Source organism: Andrena cerasifolii, chromosome 6 (assembly GCF_050908995.1).
Source record: "Andrena cerasifolii isolate SP2316 chromosome 6, iyAndCera1_principal, whole genome shotgun sequence".
Taxonomy (NCBI): Eukaryota; Metazoa; Arthropoda; class Insecta; order Hymenoptera; family Andrenidae; genus Andrena; species Andrena cerasifolii.
This window is the reverse complement of record NC_135123.1, coordinates 8,884,589-8,904,078: the sequence shown is the minus strand read 5'-3', so window position 1 is coordinate 8,904,078 and position 19,490 is coordinate 8,884,589. Positions and strand designations below refer to the sequence as shown.

At 46.8% G+C, this 19,490-nt stretch overlaps 1 protein-coding gene across 4 annotated transcripts in view; it reads right to left on the bottom strand.

Moving 5' to 3' along the window:
• E75 (ecdysone-induced protein 75) overlaps nt 1-19,490 on the bottom strand; it is a 172,283-nt gene that overhangs the window by 25,544 nt on the left and 127,249 nt on the right. The window lies entirely within an intron of this gene.

Genomic DNA, 19,490 nt, shown 5'->3' with positions numbered 1-19,490 from the left:
CTTAGTCTCAGAAGAAAAATAAAGAATTTGTTTCCTATGTCAACTCTGCCTTCCATTCACTACCCTCGCGTGACTCTTAACTCCGAACATTCCCCACAAACCGCGTAAACTATCTCAGCTGAGCCTTTGGAGGGTAGCAATTACTCTGGCAACAACTTCTTCGCCAAGAATATCTTTATACTCACTGAATTTCTGTCGACATATTGCGTACTCAGATCGATCCAGCGCGCATTGTTCGCGCACCGCTGTTGAGCCACGCAACGCGCGTAATACGAAATCCCCATAAAAAAACTTCAAAAAAAGTAAAAAAATTACGCCAAGTACATGACAAAGTCGAGGACGAAAAAGAGTATCACAAAAAAATATTAAATATAATTCAGTCTCCCGTGTAGTGTAAAAACTCGCGACATTTCAGATTTGGACAACTTACCTTATTTTACATTTGACAGGTTATGATGTATTGACACTTTGTATATACACAGGTAAATATGTACAATGACTGACGACGATCTCTGCCGAATGGTCCCGAGAGTCGACGAATCAACGAAACAGACAAGTGTTAGTCTTTCTTTTGGCTGAAGGTGTGCGTGTAACGCGTATACGTATTATGTAGACGAAAATTTGGCTTGAAGAATCAGAATCAGAAGAAAAATCACCGTTTCCGACTGATCCATGAAACGATATTACGATATCTCTGTTATGCGTGGACCGATTTTATCGAAATTGGTCTTATTCGAAAGCTTATATGCGGTTTACATCATAAAAATACCTTTAAATCTAGAAAAGATTGCAGGCGTGATGAGATATTAATGAAATAAGTTTCAAGATAGGTTGGAATAGCCGTGCGACGAGTAAACGATAGCGGTATCGTCAGTCGACATATACAGGGTGTCTTTCATGTACTTGGCGTCGAGACGCTACCGCGTCTCTAGATTCGGCAGTACCGAAACCGCATCCGCAGCGAGGCGAGCCTGGTTCCGTCCCGAAGGACGATAGAGGCACGTGCGTGCTCGCGGGTGTAAAAACGTGATACCGGTTCGACGAACTTGCTGGCTGGGCTGGTTTCGTTCCACACATCCACGCGAAAGTGTCTCAATATTTTTCAGCGTGTTTGCCGAATGCTTAGCGTCCTCGTGACTAGGCCATCGCTCGTGGAATTTTATGGCCGCTCGCGGATCGGTTTACCGCTGATCGTGGTAACCCGATGTCCCGCCTGTTCCCTCCGCGAAACAGTCGATTTCTGCTGGCGCGGAGCGCGCAGTGGAAGGAAACAAAATGAAAATGAAGAAGAAGAAGAAGAATGAAATAAAAATTCATCAACGCCTCCACCTGGTCCGCTCGTTAGCAGCCGATCGATTCTCAAGGATTAATAACGTCACGATTAATTGCACGCCCGTGTACTTCCGCGATTTATTGCGGTTCGGATTGTCCGTTCGGCCCCGGGCCCCATTGTCAGGTCCACCTACGCGCTCTGGTATCACCGGCACCTGTCCGATCCCGACCACCCACGCCCTTTATAATCCGTTTATGCGCGTGGACCTTTCCTTTCACTACGCCTCAAGTGGTGACATCGACGGGACAATGTGTCTCGATTTATCGACGGTGGATGCTTCCTGGCGCGAGCGAGAAGTCGTAATTCCGTGTTTCCCTCGTCGCCAACGCGAACAGCCGCCAGTTGGACAGACGCGAACGTTGCAACCCAATCTCACTTCAAATTCACCACCATAAAGAGCGTATAACCCAATCGACGGATCTCCATCCGTATTACACCACACGGCTGCAAAACTCCTCCAAGAAACTACGAAGAGATCAACTCGTAGCTCTATAACTTTCGATCTGAATCCACCCCGCCCAAAAATCGCCGAGAAATAAAAACACTCGCGGTGCCAAAGCTCACGGATCATCCATTTATCGACAGCCACTCATCCAAAGTAAAAGGAGGACGGGAGGGGGCGAGTGTCTTCCGCAGGAACCGGAAGTATCTCCTCATTGTAGGGGCGAAGTGCCCGCGCGGGGGGGGATCGAGTTTGGAAACTCGATATTTCGCAGGAAAACCTCGACAGAGACGGAGAGACACCCTGGGTCATTGAAAGGGTCCGCCACAATAAACTGGAAACCCAAACACGGGGCCCCTTCAACCCTTGCCCCATGGCCGCAACCCTTTGGCCAGTGCCGGCAGGCAGAAAGGAAACAGAGGGAGAGAGACAGGGAGACCAGGCGTGTACTTGCTCTGCACCGATCGGCCTCGTAAACGTCGCCAAGCTTTTTTTCTCTTTCTTCGGACGGCGGAGGGGGCAACGCGTTTATTGCTGCTTCATAAACGCATAAACGTTAAACTTTCTCCGTCGCGTATGCGCGGACTGCGCGCAGGCTGGCTCGAGGCCCACAGGCTTAACGGTCGGCGGAACGGCGAGAGGTGTCACGAGACACCAGTGCCTGGCAAGTTAACGTCCACCATCATCTACGCAATAATTTATTTTCATGATTTTATGGCACCGCTATTACGAGCACTGACCCTGTCCCTCGACTCTGCCGCGTCGACCTTCTCTCGTAGCCGATTGCATTTTTCCCTCTTTGTCTCTCTCTGCCTCTCTCTCTCTCTTTGGCTGTCCTCGTTGCTTTGTCCTCTTCGTCCTCGTTCTGCGCGAGCTGTCTTCGATTAGAACAGCAGTCGGACTTTTGTTTCGGAGCACGTGACAGGAGGCAGCAACACACTGTGCTGATTTCTTAGTTTCGCGTAGAAGGGGGTGTTTAAGAAGGGGGTGGGACTACAGAGGGATGATTGGAAACGAGGAGGTTTTAGGGTGCCTCGTGGTACAGGGTCGTCGAAGGTGTGTTCCTTGAAGCAATTAAATAATTTGATTTAATTAGGAGAACACGCGAAGGATCTAACCGACTTCCACTTCTCTGGATACTGCAATTCGATTTCTGATCGGGCTTCAAGCCACTTTCCTCGGAAACTAAAGGAACATTATGCTGAACTTACGAAGGCAGACTTTGAATAGAAAAATATACTATCTCGTAAGGGAGAAATCAATTTCGTCGTTTTTTTTTATATATATTCATGATTTTCTGAGCTACCTAGCCGAGAAATTCGTTTATCCGGACATTTCCAAGGCGCATTACGCAAAATGCCAGAGGGGAGCACGGCGAACTGGCGCGAATGGGCGAGCTATCAGGCCACGAAGTTGGACTAACCTCGAACATAATGGCCGGCGACGACGGAGGTCAGACGAAGTCGTTTCCTTGAAATCGGCTAGCGACCTGCAGCGATACGCATTTATATGCAACGGACACACCATGGCCCTCGCGTGGCATCTATTTTTAATCGGGTAGTGTAAAGCGATCGCACGTGTCGGCATTATTGGACTCTGACGAAGAGTAATCGGGGAAACGTGCCAGGCGAAGGGTGAAAGAATCGCTGATTCGAAATCGGCCGCTTTCAGCCCCCGAGGAAATCGTACAAAACATTTCCAACGATTCTTCGCCGCAGCGTAATCTCGCACAACTTTCTGCAATCATCGGATAATTTAAGCGATAAATTATCCTTCTTCTGCTACCGAAGCTACTTTAACTATAAGAATAAGAAGAAGGGGTTTAAATAAAATTGTGATCATTTTTTGAATGGCAATTCCAAATACGACGATCCTTAATGGATTAAATACTAACGGCTGGAAGAAATAAATTTCGACGAATACGACTGCGCGCATTAACACAAAATATCGCGATTTCTGTGAGATTTAGAGTAACCACTCTATCCGCCTACTGGTCAACCACCCCTCGCGAGAATCGGCATTAGCGAACTCGTCACCAGCAACTCGCGTTTCCATTCTTCCACGAATATTTCATCCAGCTGCTCGCTGGCTATGCTAATCGAGCATTTGTCCGTTTTATCTGCTATTGATGTTAATGGAAGCATAGTAACGGATTGCAAGGTGATTAGAAACATAATAGGGGAGTGTATGTACAAATTAATTCTAGACAGGTGAAAAGGCAGTGTTTTACAATCCCAGCGGCTGTTCCCAAGCCGAAGTAATCCCACAGATTGAAATTCCAACGCACAGGTGGGAGCGAAATGACTGTTTGCAAAGAGAGTGATCGACGCGCGGTTCCCTGCGATTGGTTTAAAACCTTGAAAGAAAGTAGCCTCGCCGGTTGCGCCGCGAAATACCATAGAGAACGAAGACTGCAATGGCGGGAATCGCGAAGGGAAATCCACGGGAGCTCGCGGAACCGTCGGGACGTCTGGAACAATTCTATTCCGCAGTCGCCTAGGCTCGTTTTTCCTGCTAGCATTCGGAATGACGGTGGAGCAGCGGCGCGTGTTCAGGCAGAGATAAAAATGTAACGAGGCGCAGCATAATTAGAAGCTATTTTCACGCGGCAATGGAGGCTTCATTGTCTACCTCGTCGTGTCCTTGGCAGTGAACGTCCGGTCGCCGACCGACGTTTTGCCTTCGTAGGCAGCTTCCTAGATCATCGACACTTGGAGCTGCCATGTCAAATCGTTCGCCTCGTAAAAAATGTAGCCGATCTCCTCGTCGCGATGGAGCGCAGCATTAGAGTATTATTTCTATTCGCATTACTCCTTCTACGTTTAAATCGGGCGAACTATGCTCGCCGGAACATACGCCGAAGCTATGCTGCAGGAGGAAATTAAAAGAAGAACGAGAGTCAAAGATCGCCCCAATTTTCATTTCAGAGCGAAGTATTAAATAACATGTGTTGGCTGGACTACTTAGCTACAAAGTATGCGGAAAGTGGAAGTTAGAGTACCGCATAGCTTACGACGACTAAAAATACTGTTGGAACGAGCAGGCGACTCTCGAGTCGCATAGACCCTCCGCTGCATAATTCAGAGATATTAATGCTATACCATACCAAGTTCCTACTGTCCATAAGAAGATGCGCGATTTGTCGCTAAGTTTACACAGCAGTGTCTTAGCCTGGAAGGGTTCAGCGCAGCTCGCGCGGTCCAGGAAACTTCCCAGGGCCCTAAATCACTCGGAACTCTGGCGGAGTTGACGAAGAGGGACGCCAAAAGTGGCAACGCGCTGAACTCGTTGACCTCGAGGAAGCTATTCAGGAGACTCTCCCTTTCTCGTGCTAATCGATCGCGTCCCTTCGAACAGGAGAAAGCTGGGAGCCAAATTTGAACGCTCCCGATGGAGCGATCACCGGGATAAACTCGCAAGATGTTTACAGAAGCCGAAAATAAAGTATGTTCCACGGGAAGATTGATCAAGTCTCAGAAATAACTGATTAGCGGCGTTCGTCGCTTAAGGGGTTGTACCTAGTCAGGCGGCCGAAAAAGGCGAATGTGTGTGAATTTTTTTTGAAAAAGCGGAAGCATATATTCTTACAGAACTTTTTGCGCTTGAAAGAGCAACGTTTAAAGAATATTTGATAATTTTTTCGTTGAAAAATATTTACGTTTACAATAAAGTAACGACCGTAAAAATCACGCGAAAAATATCAGAATTTCAACTTTAAATAGCCACCATTTTGTTTTAAATTAATATTTCAGAAAATTCTCTCCGTCAACCTGAGGATACATTAATATACTAACGAAATCTCTTTTGTTTTTTTGATTTTAGATAATCTGCTTCCGAATGGCAGTGCTCACCGCAAAAGCAAATTTTTAAAAAGGCTTCTTGGATGTCGGTTGTTACTTTATTGTAAACGTAAATATTTTTCAACAAAAAAATTATCAAATGTTCTTTAAATGTTGCTCTTTCAAGCGCAAAAAGTTCTGTAAGAATATACGCTTCCGCTTTTTCAAAAAAAATTCACAAACATTCGCCTCTTTTCGGCCGCCCGACTAGGTATAGCCCCTTAAAGCAGCCGTAACATCAAACGAGTGGATGTTATCTGAGCCCTGTAGAAGGAGGATTGCTAAAGACTCCTCAACCCAGGGCAAGGATCTCGCAACGCCTGCGATTCCGTTGCATATTTCAGGGATTATTATGGATTATTATGAGCACGATCGCGGAGCGGTTATTAGAGCTCGAACCGAGCGCTGGGTAGGCTTAGTCGTTACAGAATCCACTATCGACGACTTCCTGGTGCTCCCTCGACTATTAGGTGATCAGACCGACGACTATCCTAACCAGCATGATAGCTCGCGTAGAATCGCACACCGTCATACTGTGTTATTAAGTAATATCATGGTATCGCATACTAAGTAGTGCCACTATACCGCGCGGTGAAATATACACGTTTCTCGTGCAAGTGCAATTAACAGGTGATGATGAATGGTGAATTAAATCCCCGACTTCATACTTCCCCCAGAAGTATTCCCTATTCCTAATCCACTGGTACATATATACCTCTCTCCTTTCATCCCCCCGGAGCAAAGATCCAAGGTCCACAGCCAAAGATCACCGAGCAGCATCGAAATGCAATTGAAATTCTCCCTAATAGCATCGTCGTTCCTCCAACCCGTTAATATGATACACCGTGGCCCGACGCAGAGCGCAATCCGCGAGGGGATGGAGGGAGGTGTTCGTGCGAGGCCCTAGCGGGGCCCCATTGTCCCGGGGCCCGTTCTTTCGTGAGAAGGAACGAGGAAAGATTACATATTGCGATAATAAGGTGGTAATCTCGGGGAAGGTGCACGAGGCGTGCAGAAAAGAGAACGGTGCCGCGATGCTCTTGCGGTCTTCGAGTTGCTGCTACCAGCGACGTTGCTGTTACTGGCTGCTGCTGGTGCTGCTGCAGGTTCAGTGACATCAACGCACGCATGTGCGTGACGCGACGTGCGCACCGTTATGCCCATAGCCTGCCCTATAGCGCCCACTGCGGAAGTATAACCATATATACTTGCTGGCGCGTTGCGCGCACCACCATCGACCACCGATCTGCCCGGAGCAGGGCTCGTTAGCCAGGTTAGCCTGCTAGTTCCCGCCGTTTAGACTAGATTCCGTGATACGTAGGGTTGGGTCTGTGGGATCCTCTTTGGAACGATCTGGTGCAAGTCGAAATCGTTGGAACTGGCGCGCAGATCACTTGATATGGTCATCGGAATTTGTAAAGTGTAATGATATTGGCATGCGATGCATTGGTGAGTTGTTACTACTTATTTCTTCGCCTGTCAATTTTCTTCCAAAACAACAGCCACATAGGGCATAGTCCGCTGTGTAGAATAAATGAGTAGGCCCAATTGGGCCGCAGGTATAAGTCCCTTCTGCAAGTCTCGCGTTAATAGAGACTAATGACAGTATAATTCTTACTTCGTTCAGTTCCATTTTTCTGTCACTGCGCTAGAAGCACAGTGGGACCTCTAATTTCAATACATAAGGAGCTGGAGAATTCGTTTTGAATCCGAGATTGCCCAGGTTGATCCTAGGTGGCCAGCCGGATCTTTCGAGCCGACGAAGCGAGGAGCAGCGGTTCGAAAGCGAGGCGAGAGCTCTCGATTTCGGAGCTCTCGATGATTTAATTCAACGGGCCAGGAGCTGGTCGGACCCGTTCGGCGCCGTTGACACAGATCCTGGGCCAGCCTGGTCCCCGTACACGAGATATGATCGGGGACACGCGTCCCATGAAAAGAATTACGCCAGCGGAGTGCAGCGTGCATCCTAATGCGCGTGCTGCGGGTTGCAACGGCAGCTGCACCTACACGCCCACCGAAACCTTCCGCTCTTCCTTCCCCCGTCGCTCGTCCTTTGCGCATTTTCCTCCTGCTTCCGTGTTCCATGCGCAACTGACTCTCTTGTGCGTTTCGGGGCATCGCAGGTTCGTGCAGAAGTTGATTGGGTCGACTTCTGCCGTTGATAGCAGATCTGGTGGACGCAATATTCTGCGGTCGTGCCTTTATGTTTCACGAGGAAGTGTAGATTTACTGCAGGAAATATCGGCTATCCTCTCAGAAATGCTTCTGAAGATCGATAGTTCAACTAATAGGGATCATAGGGTAAATCCGGGAGACGCGGTCGGGCCGGACCTCTATACGTAAAAACGCGTTAAAATAGCGTCACTTCGCTGTCTTCTGGATTTTTCTGGATTTATAGGCTATAAAAGGTAAATTGAGGTTACATTTAGCCTCCTTTGTCACACAACGGTGTACAGAATCGTATTTAAAATATACTTCTAAATTTATTTCCGTTTAATGTTTTTGGGATAATGAGATAGTAGAGATATTGAGTCCACCGCGTCACCCGGATTTACCCTATACCTGATCTAATATTCTCCTACGCATGTAGTACTCAATATAGTAATACTATGGTATAGAAATACTATGGTATAGGAGTACTGTGATATAAAAATACTATAATATGGGAATACTATGGAATAAGAATACTATAATATAGAAATACTATGATATATAAGAATACTGTGATATAAAAATACTATAATATGGGAATACTGTGGAATAAGAATACTATAATATAGAAATACTATGATATATAAGAATACTGTGATATAAAAATACTATAATATGGGAATACTATGGAATAAAAATACTATAATATAGAAATACTATGATATAAGAATACTGTGATATAAAAATACTACAACATGGGAATACTGTGGAATAAGAATACTATAATATAGAAATACTATGATATAAGAATACTGTGATATAAAAATACTATAATATGGGAATACTATGGAATAAGAATACTATAATATAGAAATACTATGATATAAGAATACTGTGATATAAAAATACTATAATATGGGAATACTATGGAATAAGAATACTATAATATAGAAATACTATGATATAAGAATACTGTGATATAAAAATACTATAATATGGGAATACTGTGGAATAAGAATACTATAATATAGAAATACTATGATATATAAGAATACTGTGATATAAAAATACTATAATATGGGAATACTGTGGAATAAAAATACTATAATATAGAAATACTATGATATAAGAATACTGTGATATAACAATACTATAATATGGGAATACTATGGAATAAGAATACTATAATATAGAAATACTATGATATAAGAATACTGTGATATAAAAATACTATAATATGGGAATACTATGGAATAAGAATACTATAATATAGAAATACTATGATATAAGAATACTGTGATATAAAAATACTATAATATGGGAATACTATGGAATAAGAATACTATAATATAGAAATACTATGATATAAGAATACTGTGATATAAAAATACTATGACATGGGAATACTATAGTACAAAAATACTATAATATAGAAATATGTATTATGATATAGAAATACTAGGAATACTGTGATATGGTATCTCTATATGATGCCATGGTATATATTTCCAAGGAAGATTCCCTTTTACTTAGGAAACTTTAAAGCAAAAGTAGAATCGACGTCCCTTTAGACTAACGATGATGTGCCACGATCCAGGCATATAAGTACCTACGTTAAAATAGTAGAGGAGACAGCGACTCGCCGGTGGAAGTCGCTGGGGCGACACCAGCCGCGACGAAAGAAAAATGGAAAAAGTAATTTCTCTGCTGGCGCCTCTGGTTGCAGGTCGGCCGATGGACGACTTGCGCCGCGACCTGCAAACCGAGGCAACGAGGCCGTTCGATCACCTTGTTGCACGCCTGCACATGCGTCTTATTCGCCGACTAGTTTCTCCATCACGGTTTCGTTTGGTAATACATAGTCATGCGGAGGCCTCTGCACCGTGAAACATCAACGCAATTGAAATGGAACGGCCACGGTCGCTGATCCGAATTTCGCGCCACTAGCGGACTTTCCGCGGCGGATCCATTCCTGCTACGTGCGAAACAAATTCAACAACGCACCAGCAACGTTTCACCAACGACACTTTAATAAAAATAGCTCTTATCACCACTTCCAAATAGAAAATAATACCACTCCCAAGGCCGAGAAATGTGTCACGCGAGATGATTCGAAAAATTACAGAACAAATTCCGGGAACGAGTCTTTCACCCCAACGTGATAAATTTCAACCCTTCGAGGGCCACCCTCCGTCCCATTTTTCACTTTCTGCCACCACATTTCGAGCAAGCTTAGCAAGCCACTACTAACCCTTACCGCGTGTTACTTGTTGTTGGTATTAATTCTCGAAGAACGGCAGAAGTGGGTATCCAAAAACCTTGAATCCACGTGATTCAACACGTAGCAAGCCGCGGAGGGAGCCTGCCTCGTGGCCGTATGCCACGTTTCTCCTCGTTTTTCGCGATTAATCGACGGAGGAAAAAGCGGTTTACCGCGGACGTCCGCGAGAGGAGGCGGAGAATGAAGCGTACCCGGTGTAATCGGCTCGAAGTGGCGATGCGAAGCAGGCCACTTCGGGGCCGCGCGGCTAGTGGCACACGTTCCTCTCTTCCTCGCCTTCTTCTTTCCCCGTCTTTCTCGCGGTCCCCTTTTCCGCTGGCCGCGCATCCAGCTCTAATCTCTTTTTGCCGTGGGTGGATATCGCCGGCATCCCGACAATCACGCTTTCGTTGAAACGCTCGGGACACGTCTTTCGTAAACACGAAGGGCGACCCTTGCTTATACCTCTCAGAATTTTTCCATTTTCATGTTCAATGGGGAGCACGAAAGCTCGGGAGGTTAAATGTCCCGGATGGAAGGTGTACGAATTAATGTAACGTCAAATAGAAGGTTCCCCCAATTGTATGGGGAAACGTTCGCGACGAAAGAAACTACAAAAACATTTAATACGCAAGCCGCTGCACAGTGTCGCGGCACGTGTTCAAAAAGCAAAATTTGAGTTTTTATTAAATTTTGTATTTCATTTCGTGGAATTGGTAGTAAACTCCTCCAACAAAAGAACATCATAACTTAGTAACATAAATAAAGTATTTATAAGTTATTTTTTTTATTTCTTTTTTGAAAATAAGCAAAATATATCCTTCTTCCGTTCTATTAATTAGAAATTCTTGCATTTAAAGATATGGATACGTACCAGTGGCTCAAATTATTACTTTTTTTTGTCGCATCTTCTAACTTTTGGATAGAATTAAAAAAAAACGAAACATATCGGTTCTTTAATTTTTTTACTACCATTAGTTCTTTTTAAGCCCTTTAATTTGGTGTAAATTTTATCTGCTCCTAAATACATTAATAAAACGAGACATTAGATTAGACGAATTCGTGCTAGAATATTTATTTTTAAAAGCCACTGAGCTTTGAATTCCTTCAGATTCAACTGATAGTGATGAAGATGTATAATAAGAATGAATAATTTAAAATTTATTATCAATACGAACTATTTAAAAAAATAATTTTATTTTTTATAATTGTTTCATATGTTTGTTATTAATTTGTGTTTAAATGAATTAAAAATATATATTTTTTATTTGTTTTACAAAAGTATGCACGATATGATTAACTAATAAAAGTTATGTTCAAAAATATATTTTAATGAAATATTTTATGTTAAAAATTATTTTTTTTTGTGCACAAATATGATTAACATATCAATTACATGTAAATAACTGTATCTTAATGGAAAATTGTTTTTTTATTTTTTTTTTCTTATATACTCGTTACACTGTGCGCTGATGGAAAGTAATTTAGATTGACAGAAAATCACTTATAATTTAGCGAGTTCCAAGTGCTCGCAAATATATTAAAAAATCGAGAAAATATAGGGGGCGATAATTTTAAGGGCTGACTTCACCCCTCAGGAAAAAAGAAATACTCCTTGCAAACTCCAATATGCTCTACACTCACACGAGGTTTAATTAAAATTAGAATTTCGGGGTAGAGAATCCTCCCTTGTTAAAAGAACTTGGACGAACCCGAAATTCCACTGAAAACCGGACAAGAAAAAGAACAAATCACCTGTTCGAAACACTTGAGCCCTCTCCCTCAACCGACCGTTTTCCTTCGAGCCCCTCGAGCACAACAGAACACAACACCACACCTCGAACGCTAATCACAGAGTAACCGAAAGTTGAGTCCCTCCCCGTCGCAGAAACAAAGTCACCCCCGCCGAACGAATATAATATAATATATTATCGGGTCATATATTTCTCTCTAATCCCTTTCCGGGCTCTGGGTTCGAAAATTTCACGCGGCAGGCCGCGAAGATTGATCGTTGCACGGTCTAGAGCGAATCGTAGGGCCGTCCAGGAACAAAAACGCGGAAAAATCACGGCATTGTGCTCGCGACGGTACGACCCAGGTGAAACGTCTCTGCAGCTACCTGCGCCCCCTTCGAGCGTTAATGCGATTAGGGGGCGCTGTTTGCCACTGGTCGACGTGATTAGCCACCGTCTGTTTGCCTTCCAGAGAAGGATTATCCAAAACAAACGCTGGGATGGTCCGAGGTATCGGGCGAGGGGCAGCTCGATCGAGTTCGAGATACCGCGCTCCATTGTCCGGAAGGGCCCCGCGGTCTACGGAGATTTTCAGCGTAATTGGGAGACAATGCCGGACTCGTTACATTGCGGGAATCCTCGTGGAGGCGTGGCGGTTGCCAGGGAAAGGGTTAAGAAGTCAATCGGTCACGGAAGACACGCTCGTAAATTCGCTTTGCTGGCCGACTGCTTGACATTTCACGCCGAATCGCTGCAGCTTACTGGGACGGGGCCTTTGCGGGCCAAGGGGGCGAGACGGGAGGGCTTGTCCCGATGGCTGCGAGTAATTAAGCGTGGATAATCGGGGGACCAGTGGCAGCTACTGCATCTACTGATTCCGGGGTAGATTGATCGAAGAGGATGGATAGAATCCACGATGCTAGCAAGCGGGAATTGCGAATTGCCTGTCATGCTGACGCACGTGACGCGAAAAATAAACTGACAGGGTGTATTCCTTGAACCTTTTCACACACTACTTCATGTTTTTCTAATGCTCGATGAATTTCGAAAGGGCGACGGTGGGCGACAGTGACAGAGGAAGAAACAGCCAACAGGTAGAACTATGTGACGAACGTAACAAACCCAGCGCCGATGTCCCGTGACCAACAAGTTACGCAATGTTTACGTTCCTCGGGGCCCCATAAAACGAAGCAGAGGAGCCGTCCAAGTAATTAACTTACCCGTGTCGAATGTTGCAATCAGTTAATCTCGAAGTAGCAGGGACTCGTTCTCCTTGGTATTTAAAGCAAACAGTATAATTCACCGGGTATTAATAGAATATTATAAAGCCCGGATACGGGATTCAGGTGCTCGCGGTGGCCATCGATCTTCCACTAATGGCGAATCGTTGAGCAATCGAGCGAGGGACGATTAGACACGGAAGTCATAGACGACCTTGTGTTTCGGTAGCGATGGTCCCTAAGGCCGTCTAGACCGTACGTGATGAATAGTTCGATGCTACTACGGTCGATTTCACGGCTACCTCGCGTTGCCCCCCTTCTATGGCCCCCCAGCCATTTGGTAGTCCTTATGCAACGAGCAATATGCTTGTTCTCCTCAATACATCCTCTCTCCGTACCCCAGCTTTCCCGTTTCAGCCTCGCTTCAAGTCGGTAGAGAACCCTTTCGCTACCAAGGACCTTTCACAGACCTAATCCTGTCTACCAATGGCCACCACAGCGCGCAGGCAACGCACACCCTCAAATATTTCGATTCTTTTCACGAGTCTAGAACAAGTTGAATCGAAGAGCGATTTAGCGAAGGGGTTGAATGCGCACATCTTTGTGTCTCTCTTAATTCCAGCGAAAACTACGTCCCTTCGCTCGCGCTCCTTTAGTCCCGTGACCGAGGTGCACGCCTGCGCCCACGATTTTACCCGTCGTTAACAGGGGAATGGCTAATTGGCGCGAGGCGGACGAGTGGCATCGCTAGGGGCCGAATTTCCGCGTCGCTTTGATCCGATCCCGTGGAACGACGAGCTCTCGTTCCGCGGCGCGCGAAGGGGGCAAGAAACGGGGGAAGGAAGAAGAGAGGAAGAGGAGAAGCGATCCTCTGACGGTCATCGATCCCAGATCCACGAGAAACCCTGAACGAGCCACGGTCCTTGAGCCGAAGCCGGAGACAATGAGCGCCGACCGAGTCGCCGTCCTCGGAGCGTTGACCCAGAGAACGAGTCCGCGAGCGATTAACGAGGCCTTTGCATAACCGGCCTCGGTCGATCGATCTCCGATCGAGGGAATCGCGCTCCCCCCAGCCGCTCCTGGCACCTCTCGTCCCAGCATCATTCACGAATTACTCGCCTGCAACCGAATCGGACGCGAATCCAAACAGCTATTCCAAGTGGCGTCACCGTTTCGTAGTTCTCGGCTGGATCGGGTCACAGTGGGGAAATTTCGCGATTTTAATGTGATGCGTAATTTTTGTAAGCGCTGCTTTTCGGATAATTTATTTTCTCATACATTAGAACGTAAAAGTGCCGAATTTTATACATTAAAAATAAGTTTTCAGGTTTTCACCACGAGAATGGATATAGTTCTTCGATTCACATTTGTATTAAATTTGTAAAATTCAAAAATTTCATTTCTGTAGTTTTGGCCATAAAATCGCAAAGTTTCCCCACTGTGCGGGTGTTTAAATCCAGGACGATTACGTAACCTCTACCTGACCTGCGCCAATTAGTATTTCGAGGTCCTAGACGGCGTGGGCAGCGTTGGGTAAATATATGTTTAGAAAGGTGGAGATTACAGGGCCAAGGTACTCGCGAGGTGTTCGAGGAAAATTTCTGCGGGGGTCATTAGAAAGAATTATGGTGTGTACTGTGTATGTTGGGCCTCTTGAGGGGAGAAGTAACGGCATGGAAATCAGTCCGCGCGATAACGAACGGGGGAAGCTCGAATAAGAAATTGCGCTGGCATTGCGTCGGTAATGGACGGCATTAGTTGCCGGCTGCATTCAAGGGTTATGATTCCCGAGGCAGTGGAAACGAGAAATTTGCGCTCAACGGCGGAAAATATTGTTTCTGCGGGCGTAACGTTCTGCTACGGGGTCTACCATCCACGTATATTGCATATCTGTTAACAGTGAAGCGCAACAAGGCGGTCTTTATTATCCCGCCACTCATTCCAGGCGCGTTACGCCATGCCTCTTAAACACAGCCATAAAAGCAAACAATAAATAAAAGCCTCCATAACCCACGCTTTATTCCCCACCACTTCCACTCTACCCACCCCAAACCCCACCATCCTCGATGCCTCGAAAGCCCCCCCTAAAAAACCATTACTTCGCTAAAACTCATCTGGTACCCCAAAACCCAAGTGCGCAACAGTCACGAGGAGGTCTTCGAGCAACCGCGAGGGGAGATCCTCCTGAGGCTCGGCAGAAGAGGGCAGCCAGAGGTACGTATTATACCGAGTGAACGAACTGGCGCGAGAAAGGCGTGGGAGGGGGGTGGCGAGGGATAAGGTCGGTCACGGGTGTATCGCACGGCGATGTGGTTGCCAAGTGAAAATCGGTCCATGGCAGAAGGCGGCTCTATGCCGCGCGAAACGAGGGAACGAGTATAGAACCTTGCGAAGAGGACGAGTCCCGTGGCGGGGTGGAAATAAAGCGCGAAACCGAGGGTGAGGGAGGGAGAGAAAGAGTGAGTGAGAAGGAGAGCGGGGAGAGATAGAGAGAGATAGATAGAGAGAGAGAGAGAGAGAGAGAGAGAGAGGAAAAGAGAGAGACGGCTTCCGCGAATGTTACGGGACTGCATAGCGACGTGGGAGTGTAGCGACTGCACCGGCGCGCGTCTTGCACCGACATGCACGCACGTGCACACGCGCCGATCTTGGGAGTGCGCCGACCCCTACCAGCATGGAAAACGGTCACTGACCTCCCTCCTGCAACCTCCTCTTCCTCCCTGCCCCCTCCCAAGCTCGCCTCCTGGTCGAGGCACCTGCGACGTCGCCAGAGGGTTGTTGGGGGTGGCGCGAAGAATCCGCGATTCCGCGGCTCAACGGAGAGGGGTTCAGTCACCTGGATCCTCGAGGATTCTATTGTTTCGGGGTGGATCGTTAAACCCTCGTGCTTCGAGCTTTTTTTGGGGGTACGCTGGAGATGGTAGGGTGGTTTGGGATATCGCGGGAAATGTGGCGGTTATTTGATGATCGGAAAGCTTGTAAATGGTAGGGAAGAGGGACCTGGGAGGCCTCTGTGAATTGGGAGACGCAGCTGACCCTTGTGCAGACTTCTGTCTACCGAAGGAACAAAAGGTGGAAGGATTCTACTGTTTTTTCACACTTTTCGAGAACGTGCTACGAGCAGCTGAGCCAAGCGCATCCAGGCACAGTGGGGAAATTTCGCGATTTTATGGCCAAAACCACAAAAATAAATTTTTCAATTCGTCAAAATAAATGCAATGTCAATTGAAGAACTAATATGAGTATTAAATGCCACCAATTTCACTGTTAAATGTTTTAATACAAAGCTCTTATAGACTCGCAAATGTTTATGTTCACGCGAGGTTAGACCGATCGCAAAGAATTAATCCAGATTTTCAAGTTGCTTCAAACACTTATATTGTGTTATCCAAAGATCTGAAAATAATTTCAAGGCATGGATTCAATTTCTGGTGGTGCTTAATATATATTTTTGTCCTCAAAATAATTATGTTTCGGTTTTTAATAAGTAGTTTATAAAAATTTTAAAGTACTGTTTTTCGGATAATTTATTTTCTCATATATTCGAACGTAAAAGTGCCGAATTTGATATATTAAAAATAACTTTTCAGGTTTTCACCACGAAAATGGATACAGTTCTTCAATTGACATTTGTATTAAATTTGCAAAATTCAAAATTTTCATTTCTGTAGTCCTGGTCATAAAATCGCAAAATTTGCCCACTGTGCGTTTCACTGCTCTCCCGTGACGCCCATCTTTCCGTCTCCCTAAACCACGGAGGGAACGATGACGCGCGTCTCGATGCAGCGTGACGCGGGAAACCGTCATTTCCATGCGCCCGGTTTATACGCGCCCCCCTCGGGACGCTGCGGCCGCGCGCCAGCGATAAAGTGTCGCGGGGTTGTCAACCCGCGGTGCAGCCAGGAAGCGTTACGAAATCCCGGGGACAGGCTTATCGAGTCTCCACCGCGGCGAACGATCGACCGTTAGTTGTCGAATAGCCCGTGAGAACCGTCCGACCAATTTGTTATCGAGCGGGGGCCCCCGCGTCCGCAGCTAGGACAAGATTTTTCTGGTTCAAGGTACTCGTCCGCCGCAAGAAGCCTGGCTACCTCGCTACTGGTTTCCGCCGCGTTCTGGCACAAGGTCTCCGCGCTGCGTTTAGACATCGATCCGATCGGAGACTCTACTACGGAAGGCGAATCGAAATAGAGTCTGGATGGGGTCGATTTCCTCAGCGAGGCTAGGCTGGAGAAGTCGACCGCGTGTGTGTCAATCGCATTTCACGCGTACCTTTATGCCGCCGGGACTAGACACCCAACCTCGCCCTTCCCACCTGTCCCTCTCTTCCTTCGTCTCCTGTTAGGTGGACGCACTTTTCGCTTCCCGGTGCATAGGAAGGTTCGAGATGCGGCGTGGAAACGGACGGGTGCTGCTGCGCGCACGCGGACATCGAGAGGACAGGAGGAGACACGGAGGAGGAAACAGGAGTGAGGACAAAACTGGTGGAAAGAAAAAGACTTCCTCTGGGATGGCGGAGACGAAGAAGAAGGCGGCGTCGAAGAAGCCGAACAGACAGAAGAAACAGAAGAAGAAGAGGAGGAGGAAGAAGAAGAAGAAGAAGAAGAAGAAGAAGAAGAAGAATAAGTAGAAGAGGGGAACGCATCCTCGGGGCCGTCCTAACGGTAGGGCGGGTCACTGCACGCGGCTACGCGAATGCAACTCTTTGCAGTTGCACCGCGAGCATCGGCCAAAGACTTGGACTGCAGCGTCGCACCGGTGCAATGCCCTACCTAGGTGTAACGCTCTCGGCTACCCTTGCACATTCTCGCGTCCTGCCGCGGCTGCTTTCTTCCTCGGCCTCCTCTTCCTCCTTTTTCGCTCCCTCGTGCCCCCTCTGAGACGGGGGGCAGCCGAGTCCTTGAACTCGCTCGCAGGGAGGGTGACGTCTGGGAGGAGGAAGAGACCTCTCCTCCCGTACGGGGTTACTCTTTGCACCTGGTTTGTCGCGAGGTGAATCCTTTGCAACGGGCTGCGCGTCTCTTGCTCAGCGATCGGCGTCGCTCCCCTTTTCTTTCGCTCCTCTTCCTGGGGCGCGTTGGGGATCCACGATTCAGCTCGCCGGGGTGGAGCAGATCTCTGAGCTTCGTACTAGATCGGGCGAACCTGGTCCTGATATAATAATTAACGAGGGTTCGGATGTCTCGAAGATTTCCCAAGGTGCTGCTCAAAATTTCGACTGACGATCCCTCGAAGTTGGGCTCGACGAATTTAGAAAGACCAGATCCCGAAGGTTGAATTTCATTGGGAAAGACTTGCAGTAGATACTCCGAGGTTGGTGCAGCGGGTGGCTGACCTACAATTCCACGAGGTACGAAATTCGTCGTATGCCACGTAGGTGCACGGTGCGTAACAGTACTCCTACGTCTCTCTACGCTTAGAACGCGTGCACACGTTCACACGCTTGCGTAGCGAAGAGGTTACGTGCGTGCGTAAGAGCATGAATGACATAACGATCGTAGAGCTGTCGGGCGTCGACCCTGGGCCAGTGCACTACCAGTGCACCACGTTCCCGCCATCGTGTGGCCTTTCTTACCGAACGGACCATCGCCATACCACCGCTTCCTACCTCTAACCTATCGTTGCGTTAAAAATATTGCTGCTTCCCCATACACCTCTAATTAACGCGCAATGGAGAAATTATGAACCGATCCAATTAGCTTCTTCCTCCTCTTCCCGCATTCGGATAGCGAACCATGGGGTACACCCCAATACATTGTACGTATGTTTTTACAGCGCTGGCTCTCTGAGATTTATGAGGTGTGGAAACCCTGGAATATTCAGGAAATAGAATCCAAAGGCTTGAAGAATTTCATGTAAATTTTCATTCTCTGCTTTCATAAGTGGAGATAAACTACTCGGCATTGGTGAGTCATGGGTGTGCTCCCATCCGAAGGCACGCTCCATTCCACTTCGGAAACAATATATACGTGCACCACGATATCAAAACTGGTGCTCCATGGTTGAAACGCGGCCTTATAAAATTCTGACAGTGAACCTGCATAACAGTACTCTCGGGTTTCTACGCTTACGCACGCTTGCGTAAGAGTCATGAATGACAAAGTCGTCGACCCGGGCCACCGCGTCACCGGCGTCTTCTGGAAAACAGCTCGTTCGCAATCGTCCTCTCCCGTATTCGTTTAGCGCTCCCGCCCGAGATGATCGGGCATCGTAACTTTTATTATCGAACGCACAGGCGCCCGTAATTATTTCCCTCGACGCCATTACGCCGGGCGGCGGACCCGTTGCCAATCGAATCCACGCCCTCGTTTGAATCGAGGGCCCTTAATTTAATTTAACTTCACGTCCAACTTGCCATCCGAGTGAATTTCGGGCCACGGGGCTAATTGGAGGATGATTACTTGAACGTTTGCGATCGCGACGGCTCGTTAATTAATACGCTTAATTCGCCCACGAAAAAGAGCCTCGTTAGCCTGTTTACGCTGGCGGGCATCGAGCGGAGGTGGCTGCTT